Source organism: Triticum dicoccoides, chromosome 2B (genome assembly GCF_002162155.2).
Source record: "Triticum dicoccoides isolate Atlit2015 ecotype Zavitan chromosome 2B, WEW_v2.0, whole genome shotgun sequence".
NCBI classification, from domain to species: Eukaryota; Viridiplantae; Streptophyta; class Magnoliopsida; order Poales; family Poaceae; genus Triticum; species Triticum dicoccoides.
In genome coordinates this window covers 484,416,697-484,427,379 of record NC_041383.1, presented here as the reverse complement: position 1 = coordinate 484,427,379, position 10,683 = coordinate 484,416,697, and positions in this window count along the sequence as shown.

Genomic DNA, 10,683 nt, shown 5'->3' with positions numbered 1-10,683 from the left:
TTCTCATTTGACTCCTAAGTCAATATACTCATATATAGATGACCTAGTCACCGCCAATTGCTTGATAGATGCTAGAATTGGTTGTGCATGCTTTGCCACATATTTCATTTGCCATTTTATTGTATGAGCATGTTGGTTGCATATTTTACTCATTCGAGGACATCGACTTGTTGTTTTGATTGTTTGGTTTCTTTTCTTTTACCAAGTGGATGGAAAAAATGCCTAAGAACCTTTCTCTAGCTATCTATGGTTTTCTTGTCTCAAACTCTATTCATGCTAGATCACAAAGTTTTATCAAGTCAGATTGGAACCACTCTGTGTGAGGAGCACTCGGAGTCCCCAATTCGTCATAGACTTAAAACTTCCAAAACCTCTTGGTGCATTTCGGTCTGACCGATTCACCATTTTCGGTCACACCGAGATCACTAAGTTGATGTAGGTTTTTGACCTCGGTGCAACCGATTAGAACTTTTTGGTCACACCGAGTTGCAGTAACTGCTTGCAGTTTTGCCTCTCGGTGCCACCGAGTTGTTCCACTCGGTCACACCGACAGGGTCAGGCTATATATACCCCCGGGCCAAAATTTGGAAATTTTTCTGAAACCCCTTTGCCCCGCATAGCCTGCTCTGCCTACTCGGGTCTCCGGATCGTCCTCCTCGTCGCCAACGACCTCCCGCCGCTGGTCTCTGCCGCCGTCAACGGGATTCTGCTCCGCCGTTGCCGTCGTAGCAAGTCCAACGCCGAACTGGGGTACAGATTTGAAACTTTGTGCTATCCTTAACTCCGATTCCTAGAACATTGCATTGCCATGAATCTTGCCACGTTTGAAATCACTCTATCCAGCGAAAAACTCCATATATTATATTTGGACTGAAAATTTAGGGTTAGGTTTCCGCCGAATTCATCTCGGACCGACCAAGTTGTAGAAATCGGTCTCACCGATTTGGCTTAGGACATTGCACATGTGATTCTCGGTCTGACCGAGAATTGCAAATCGGTGTGACCGAGATCTATTCTTTGTGAAACCCTAGCAGTCTCGGTGCCACCGAACTGTGACTCGGTCTGACCGAGTTCACTAGTTTAGGTTCCAAAAGCTGCTTTGGTATCACCCAGTTTACAAATTGGTGGCCCCGAAATGCTTTCTGTGGAAAACTAAAACTAAGTTTTTGATTCAATTATTTTGCAAAAACCTCTGTGCTTTGTGATGCTCATCCACTCTACCTCATCTACATCTATTCACAGGGTCTGCTATCAGAGTTTGCAAGATGTTTGATCAAAGTGACAGTCTGAACAAGCAGAGAAGCAAGTTCAGTGAGTGAGGGCACTAGTCCCTCAAGTATTTATGATGATGGCAGCAGGACCACACCTAGCAATTTGCCCAAGGCAGCAAGCAGGACAAGGAAGAAGAAAACCTTAGATTCTGAAGATGAGGATTATATTGCTGTTGAGGATGAGGCCACTTCTAAGAAGAAGGTGCTGAAAAAGGAGTATGGCACAGCTGCAACCACTAAGCCAGGAATGAAAACAAAGGTACATGCCAAAAGAGTTCCTATGTCAAAGGCCAGAGCATCCACTCAAGAGACTTTGGGATCTGAACCAAAAAAGGCAGCTAGAGAAGGAAAGAAGGAAAGAAAGAAAGGGAGATGGTGCAAGAAAGTTGACCCAATGGCAGAATTTGAGAAGCACTCTTGTGATGAAGAAGAAGAGGAAGAGGATGGTGCACCAGCTCCTAAAGCTCAGAAGCTAATGGGAGGTGCAATCAAGTCAAGGGCTGCTCCATCTAAGCCCAAAGCTGCTCCCAAGGCTGCTGCACCAGCACCAAAGCCTAAACCCAAGAGGAACACCAGAAATATTTCTGCATCTGAGAAGAACAAGGTCCCAGTGCCTGAAGCTGCTGAGGAAGAAGATGATTCTCTTGTGTTGAGAAAGTTGAAGCCCAAGATTCCTGATCACAATGATGCTCATCCAGTTGCTGAAGACATGCATATCAGAAAGGATGCTGGACTGAGATTGTGGAGACAGTCAGATCCTTATGATGTGAGGAGAAGCACAAAAGTTGACTATAGATTCCACACAAAGGAGCAATAGGATTTCTATGAAACCATTTTGCTTGACAAGAAGCCCATTGTGTGTGACATGAGATGGATCAACTGGGAATACATCGAGAAGAATGAAGCTCACTATCCAGGAGTGTATGACAGCTTCAAGTCTTGTGGAGTAGATGACTTTGTTGCCCAGAAGCTCACCAAGTGGAATGATGAGCTCATCATGCAGTTTTACTCCATAGCTCATTTCTACCCAAATGGGAGGATTGTCTGGATGTCTGAGGGTACTAGGTACCAATCCACAGTTCAGGAATGGGCTGAGCTGATCAATGCCCCTAAGGAATCTGAAGATGACTTGGATGTATATGCTGAGAAAAAGAAAGACCACAACTCTATGGCTCACATGTACAGAGAGATCCCAGAAAAAGCTTTGGAAACTCACAATCTTGGATCTGTACACTTCTTGTTGTCAGGACTGCCTACAATCAATTGGATTATTAGGCACACATTGCTTCCCAAGTCAGGAGATCACAAGATGATCAGAGGAGTCTTAGGATCAACTTGTTGCACTTGTTTGATATACCTCATAAATTCAAAGTCATGAGCCTGATTGTGGAAACAATCAAGAGAACTGCAGCTGATCAGAAGAGGAGTTGTGGTTATGCTCCACACATTCAGGAGCTCATCAACTCAAATATGGGCACATGCACATATCTTTTGGACAAGGAGCATCTACCCCTATATCCTGAATTTGAAGACAACGTTGTTGAGATGAATGAGGAAGAACCATCATCTGTGCAAGCACATGAAAAGATAGAGAAAGCAAGGGTAGAGAAAGCTGCGAAGATGCCAACTGCAGAAGAGGCATCTCAAGTGTTTTTGAAAAGAAAACAAGACCAGCTTGGCTACTTGATTGCCTCCACCTTGAGGATTGAGAAGGGCTTGGCCACCCTAACTCAAAACTAGGAGAGCTTGGAGAGAATCATAGAGAAGAAGTTGTATGCACTTGATGTGAAGGTCACAGAAATCCAAACTGCAGTTGAGCAACTTCAGGAGGAAGTGGAGGAGAAGAAGGGCAAGTCTACCACAGATGCATTTGCTAGAGTGCCTAGAGGACAGATATCTGTTGTTGTGCCTATTCCAAACACCAGAGCTACATCATCTGCACTAGCTGCCACAGCCTCAGTGCCTCCTGCTCCAGCACCCACTCCACCAACTCCAGCTACATCAACTGATGCTTTCGTCCTTGGAGTCATCTTTACACCACCACATGAAGACCAAGCCTGAGGGTCGATTAGTACTATGCATTTTTGAACTTTTTGGTAACTTGTTGCCAAAGGGGGAGAAGAATGTATAGATCACAGGCTTCGAGAGAGAGTGTTGCTTTTTTATCTCTCTTGCTTTTGGTGGTTGAACTTCTTTATGTGTGTTTTGCTTGATACATTATGCCTTTTGTGAGATACTTGGATCATCATGTGTTTGATCATATGCTACCTTAATGCTTGTTGGATGACCTTACCTTTTATATCCTTATATGATCATTCACTTTGCTTGGTGATGAGTGCATGTGTTTAAAGATGTATGTGACATGGAAGAGTGACCCATGATCCTAACTCATTGTGCATTTGCAGTCCAAAGCAAATTTTTAAAATAGTGCACAACTTTAGGGGGTGCTCTTACTTATCACATACTTCTCAATGCGACGATGTTTTTCAATCTTATTATCATATGTCGAAGCTTTGATCTATATGTTGTCATCAATTACCAAAAAGGGGGAGATTGAAAGTGCAACTATCCCTGGGTGGTTTTGGTAATTCCTAACAACATATAGCTCATTGAGCTAATGCTATTTCAAGATAAATATTACAGGAAAGCTCAATGATTGGCATGGCATGGATGAGAAAAGTGGATCCCTTAAAATGCTAAGGACAAAAGGATTGGCTGAAGCTCAAAGCACAAGACTCTACATTTTATATTTTAGTGATCCAAGATCACATTGAGTCTATAGGAAAAGCCAAAACTATCAAGGAGGGATGAGGTGTTGCTTAATGAGTTTCTTGCTCGAAATGCTTAGTGATATGCTGCAAAGCTCTCAACTACTTTCTCACATCCACATATGACCTAAACCAAAAGTCAAACTCGGCCCCACCGAAAGCATCTATCCGGCGCCACTAAGTTCAAATGTCATAGCCACTGCCACAAACCCTAGTCTTTTCGGTCTCACCGATAGGGATCTCGGTCTCAACGAGATGGGATTGTAATATCTCTGTTTCCCTTCGTAATGTTTTGGTCAAATCGAGATGAGCGATCGATCCCACTGAGATTACAATGCCAACTCACTGTTTCCCCTCCGTAACATTTCGGTCTAACCGAGATGAGCGAATCGGTCCCATCGAGTTTGCCTGACCAACCCTCTGTGTGTCCATTACCAAAATCGGTTTCACCGAGTTTGTGTAATCGGTCCCACCGAGATTACGTTATTCCCTAACCCTAACCATATCGGTCCCACCGAGATGACATGTCGGTCCCACCGAAAATCCTAAACGGTCACATTATTTCTAGAATCGGTCCGACCGAGTTTCACGATTCGGTCCCACCGAGTTTGGTAAGTTGTGTGTAACGGTTAGATTTTGTGTGGAGGCTATATATACCCCTCCACCCACTCTTCATTCATGGAGAGAGCCATCAGAACGTGCCTACACTTCCAGCATACATTTTCTGAGAGAGAACCACCTACACTTGTGTTGAGGTCAAGATCTTCCATTCCTACCACATAAATCTTGATCTCTAGCCTTCCCCAAGTTGCTTTCCACTCAAATCTTCTTTCCACCAAATCCTATCAGAGAGGGTTGAGTGTTGGGGAGACTATCATTTGAAGCACAAGAGCAAGGAGTTCATCATTCAACACACCATTTGTTACTTCTTAGAGAGTGGTGTCTCCTAGATTGGCTAGGTGTCATTTGGGAGCCTCCGACAAGATTGTGGAGCTGAACCAAGGAGTTTGTAAGGGCAAGGAGATCGCCTACTTCGTGAAGATCTACCCCTGGTGAGGCAAGTCCTTCATGGGCGACGGCCATGGTGGGATAGACAAGGTTGCTTCTTCGTGGACCCTTTGTGGGTGGAGCCCTCCGTGGACCCGCGCAACTGTTACCCTTTGTGGGTTGAAGTCTCCATCAATGTGGATGTATGATAGCATCACCTATCGGAACCACGGCTAAAAAATCTCCGTGTCAACATTGCATTTGCTCCCTCAAACTCCTCCCTTTACCTTCATATGCAATTGTTTTACATTCCGCTGCTATACTCTTAGAATTGCATGTGTAGGTTGATTGCTTGACTTGTGCTAAGTTGCTAAAATCGGCCGAGAACTAAAATTGGGAAAAGGCTAGATTTTTATTTGGTCAAGTAGTCTAATCACCCCCCCTCTAGACATACTTTCGATCCTACAGCCGTACCACCAAAAAATCCCACTCCAGCAAAAAGTACAGCCAGTCCACTGGCCGAAGACCAATCCCACTCCACCATTTGTTTGGTTTCCAAAAAATTATACAGTGGTAATAACTACTAGCAATGTGCCAATGCGTTACCACACGATCAAAGTAGATTAATACATATTCACCGATTTGATAGAAAAAAGAGTCTAGTTTTGAAATATGTATATCACTAAAAATATGTTATGTTTCACTCAAAATATATTCCTTTGGCGGTTTTGATGAGATAAGGGAGGATTGTTGTTGGTTTCAAGATTCGAGAAGTGGTATATGTCTAATTTCTAATCTTACTAGCAAGATGCCCGTGCGTTGCACGGAACATCAAGATCTTGTGGGAGAAAAGGATGAACGAGGGAAGGCCTTATCTGTAAATGTTGAGAGGAGTGCGGGTAAATTACCATAGTTTCCTTTCTACTCGTCAGATATAAATCAGATGGCCTATATTGCAGGATGGCATGCCCACCATCATCACTGACTATGCTTTTTATCCTGCAATATAAGCCGTCCATTCTATATCTGACGGATAGGAAGGAAACTATGGCAATTTTGCAAAAAGATACCCACACCCCTCTCCACATTTGCAAATAAGGCCTTCCCTCGTTCATCCTTTTCTCCCACAAGATAAACTACTCATACAAATGCATCTTGATGTTCCGTGCAATGCATGGGCATCTTGCTAGTTGTTGCAAAAGGCCCATGTTTGTGTGTGAGAGAGAGGGAGAGAGAGGAGGAGGACGGAGTGCATGTGTGACAAAGACACAAAGTGTATGTGTGCGAGTGGTATCAGCTTAAAATGAGGCGATAGTGTGTGTGTGCATGATCGAGATGACGTGTCTCAAGAAGGGAAGAAAAATCTACATAGATACAAGGAGTGGGAGAGAGACATGTATGTGATAGTGGAAGCACGAGTGTGTGGGTGTATAAACCTATCTAGAGGCTAGTCGATAAATTTTTGTGAGAGAAATACGAGTCAGGGGTGCGAAAGCGAGAGTTTTGTGTGTGTGAGAGAGAGAGACGATAGTCGGGAAGGGGAGTGGAAGCAGGAGTTGTGTGTGTGTGAGAGAGAGAGAGAGGGGGGGGGGAGTTTGTTTGATCAGTAAAGAAATGAATAATGTCAGTTTTATATAACTGGGATGGAGACGGAAAGGAGACCGCAACAAATGTTGTGTCTATAGGAGAGAGAGTAATTTTAGTGGTATGAGTCATATCTAGAGACATATAGGGTGTGTGAGAGAATCCCATAGAGATAAAGACAAAGTGAAAGACGAGTGAGACTGTGTGTGTGGTGGTGAAAAAGAAAGCTTAGGTACCTAGTGATACCAGAGAATGAGAGACGTGAGAGATAATGAAAACCATGTAATGTATAATGATAGGGAGAGTGTGACACTTCTCAAGGGAGACGTTGAGAGACCATGTTTGCGAGGATAGGAGAAACACGAAGTGAGTGTGCGGGTGAGCCGGAGAAAAGAGAATGATAGCTACATGAAGGAGCATGGATGCGAGAGAGATGGACGTGAAAGTAGTCAACATAAGAGGGATTCAAATATTTGAATTTGAGATGATGATACATGTAATCCATACTCGAACCAAAACTGATCTATCAAACATGCATACTCATCCGAATTCATGCGCATCTATGTTATTTAATATGTAGATATTACTGATCCATACATTTTATTAGAACATAATTTGGTTTAAATTTTTTGAATTCAACCTTATGATTTTGAGATCATCGTATTTGTAAATCATATTATACATATAAAGGAGCAGAATTCTTTGTTGTGCTTTTGAAAGTATATATAAAAAATGATGTATATAGAATTTTATTCCAATCGAAAATGGATCCTGCCCAAAAATATAGAATACAAACGGGATTCGAATTGAGTTGGCACGGTAAATGTGCACTCTGCAAAATTTGAACGAAGCGGAGAAAGTCGCAGTAACCGCCCGAAACCAAAATCTACGAGATGGAAATTACTACCGCCTATCCTTGCCATGCAAAGCCTATCGGCTCGATTTCTATAGGTTTCGATAAGGGTAGGTTTGTAATTTCACTCAAACGTGACATAACCGCCTTTCACCCGGATTCATTCAAGGTGGGCACCAAAACACAGTGTCTCCTCGACTGAAATCGACTCCCTCCCTGATTCCTACATGGTGGGCGCCAAAAACAAACTCTCATCGACAAATATTCGGTGTATGCGAGATTACCGCCCTATCCCCAACCGACAAATATCGATGTGATGTAGGAAATTTGAAACGGGGGCTAAGTTTGTAAATTTCCTCGCATTTGAGAGAAGCGCGCCCAGAAGACATGGTTCCCCCTTTCCTCTCTCCCTCCATTTCCCCATTCGTATTCCGTGGGCGCCAAAACACCCTATCCACCCCAGCCTCCTCCATCCGCCACCCCATCCACCGCCGTCCTCCTCCACCATGTCAGAGCTGATGCCCCGACGCCGTCGTCCATTACAAGAGATCGACCTCTCTCATCCACGATTTCGGATCGGGATCCTTGCATCCCATCCTCTCGCTTCATCCCCGCCGTCGTCCACCTTGTCGGCGCCGCTCCTACGACCGTCTCGTCCACCGCGCCCTACCGCCACCATCTACCCTCCTAGATCTGCTTCCACATCACCGACAACCATCGCTACCACAACACCATCAAATTCTCAGCAGATGCATACACGGCGCCACACCAGAGGCGGTACTCTTTCGTATCTGTTCAATTTATTTATCGTAGCAAGAAAATAGATCGCCACTACTTTACTCTAATTTCTTGTCCATCACTTACTTGCTAGTTGAAAGCAAACATTGGTTCCGAAATTGCCTTTGTCCGGTTTGCACCTTCAGGTCCGCCATGGCACGCTCAACACTATACTCCCAATGCTTATGGTTTTCCCCTTTAATATTCCACACTAGTTAAATCACAGTAGACTAAATTTCAAAATTGGGCCAATCGATTTTTCAGAGCTCGCCGGAGTTCGCCGATGCGAAGGATGGGGCTTGGGTGGGGATGGTGGTTGTGGCGGGCAGTGGTGGGGCCTCACTGAACGAAGAAAACTTGACATGGGTGGGGCGGGGTGGGGGTGGGGATGACGGAGGAACACAGACGATGGGGGCCAGTGGTCCGGCCGGCGGCCCATGCGGTGTTCTGTATGGGAAGAATCAGAGACGAGGAAGAAGAAGGGTTAGGAGACGTAGGATCTTCATCCAACCGCCTGAAATGGTTAACTGACCCAAATGAAAAAAGTCACGCGACTTGCATGCTGACATGCCTTTATATTGACTACCATCATCGTATCTGCTTAGCACTGCTCCTGAATCCATCAAGCTAAACAACGCGCCACTCATAATTCCAAACTTGTTGCTCAAATACGAATCTGATATGATGCTGATATTACTAAAACAGATAATCTTTAATTGGTCAGCTAATGTTCCTACTTTACTTTCGAAAAGCACGTGCACCACATATAGAGAGACAACAAGGAGTTGCATTCTTAATGCGCTCTAGTTCATCATGTGTGGGCACTGCGCAACGAACATTTTATTATCCAAAATCTGCTTGCACTTCTTTAGCATGTTCCTCTTTCGTTCTTCTTTAATAAGTACTCTCTCCATTCCTAAATACAAGTCTTTGTATAGATTCCACCATGGACTACATATGGAGCAAAATGAGTGAATCTACACTCTAAATTGTATCTGGATACATCTGTATGTGATCCATAGTGGAAATCTCTACAAAGACTTATATTTTGGAACGGAGGGAGTATGATAGTCATACAGTATGTTCCTTTTAGTGATGATGAGCAGGGACATTTGCAATGTAGAGGTCTATATGGTCGGTTGTGATGGACACTTTGAACTCTTCGGACCTCTTTGATTCGTAGGATTTTGTACACATAGGAATAGGATTTGTAGTGGCCTGCTCACTTGAATCCTATAAGAATAGCAAGGAAATGCGGGGAGCTGTGTCGCCTTTGAGAGTTACACTGATATTAATAGTATTGCACCTTCAGTTGAAGAGAGCTGGTATCCGAAGCCTTTCTAGTCGTACCGGCAATACTAGCACATATATTCCAGCAAGTTCCATTTTGCTGGTTTTACTTTGATGCTTAAGGTTTTCCCATTATATCTACACTATGATCTGTGTAGCTGCTTTGTGTCACACTAGCAGCAATCCACTCTTGAAGCTAAACACTACAATGACTTACAAAATTGGCACCAAGGCATTGAGTGCCATTCTGGATGCAATGAAACTCATACACTCCCCACCTGTTGATTCTTGTTCAGAATATGATCCTAATGACTATTCTAACCTCGAGGAGTCAAAGGCAGATGGCGTCAAAGGCAGATGGCCTATCCTGTTCACCCATCAAGGTGTTTGTTCTATTTTGGCAAGGTTTTATTGATTGCGCGTATCTTGCATATGTTGTCTTGCATTTCTTATACTTTGCTGCACCACCATCTGCTTAGTTTACTCATCATATATGTTGAGATGCCATGCCCATCCATTATCAATACATATTCCATCTCTCATCATACCATGTTTTTTTACTCAAATGTTGTTCTTGTGCATCAGGCATCAAAAAGGAAGAGGGTGATTGCCGAACCTGAAGGAGCACCAGCAAAGTCCTTGAAAAACGTGGTGGTGCCGGAGAAATCAGACAACACCCCACATATATTGGTTGTACAACTAGTGACACAAAAGGTAGGACCGACTCCAGCAGACTCTACCCATACTCACTGTCCACACCACTAGCCCCACCACACAGGACCTGCACTCCAGCAAAAGGTATGCTGATTTCAGTTGCCATAGCAGCAGCCATACCATAGAAAAATCCCACTGCAGCAAAAAGTACAGGAAGTACACCGGCTGAAGACCTATCCCAACTGCAGAGATGGCCAATTCCTACAGATAGGAACCCCATTCCAGTTGTTCCCAGTTTAAAAGACAATGCTTTCCATGTTGTTAGGGACTACGTGCATATATTCCCATCATGGGATGATTATAGTGAAGACAAACACCATTTTCACATCTTCCTGTCCCACTTACGTGTAAGTGCTATTATTCATGGTGATTATTTTTTTGTTTTCTGCTGATTGAACACGTCCATGATTTACATTACATTGTTTTAAGTAGGCGAGGG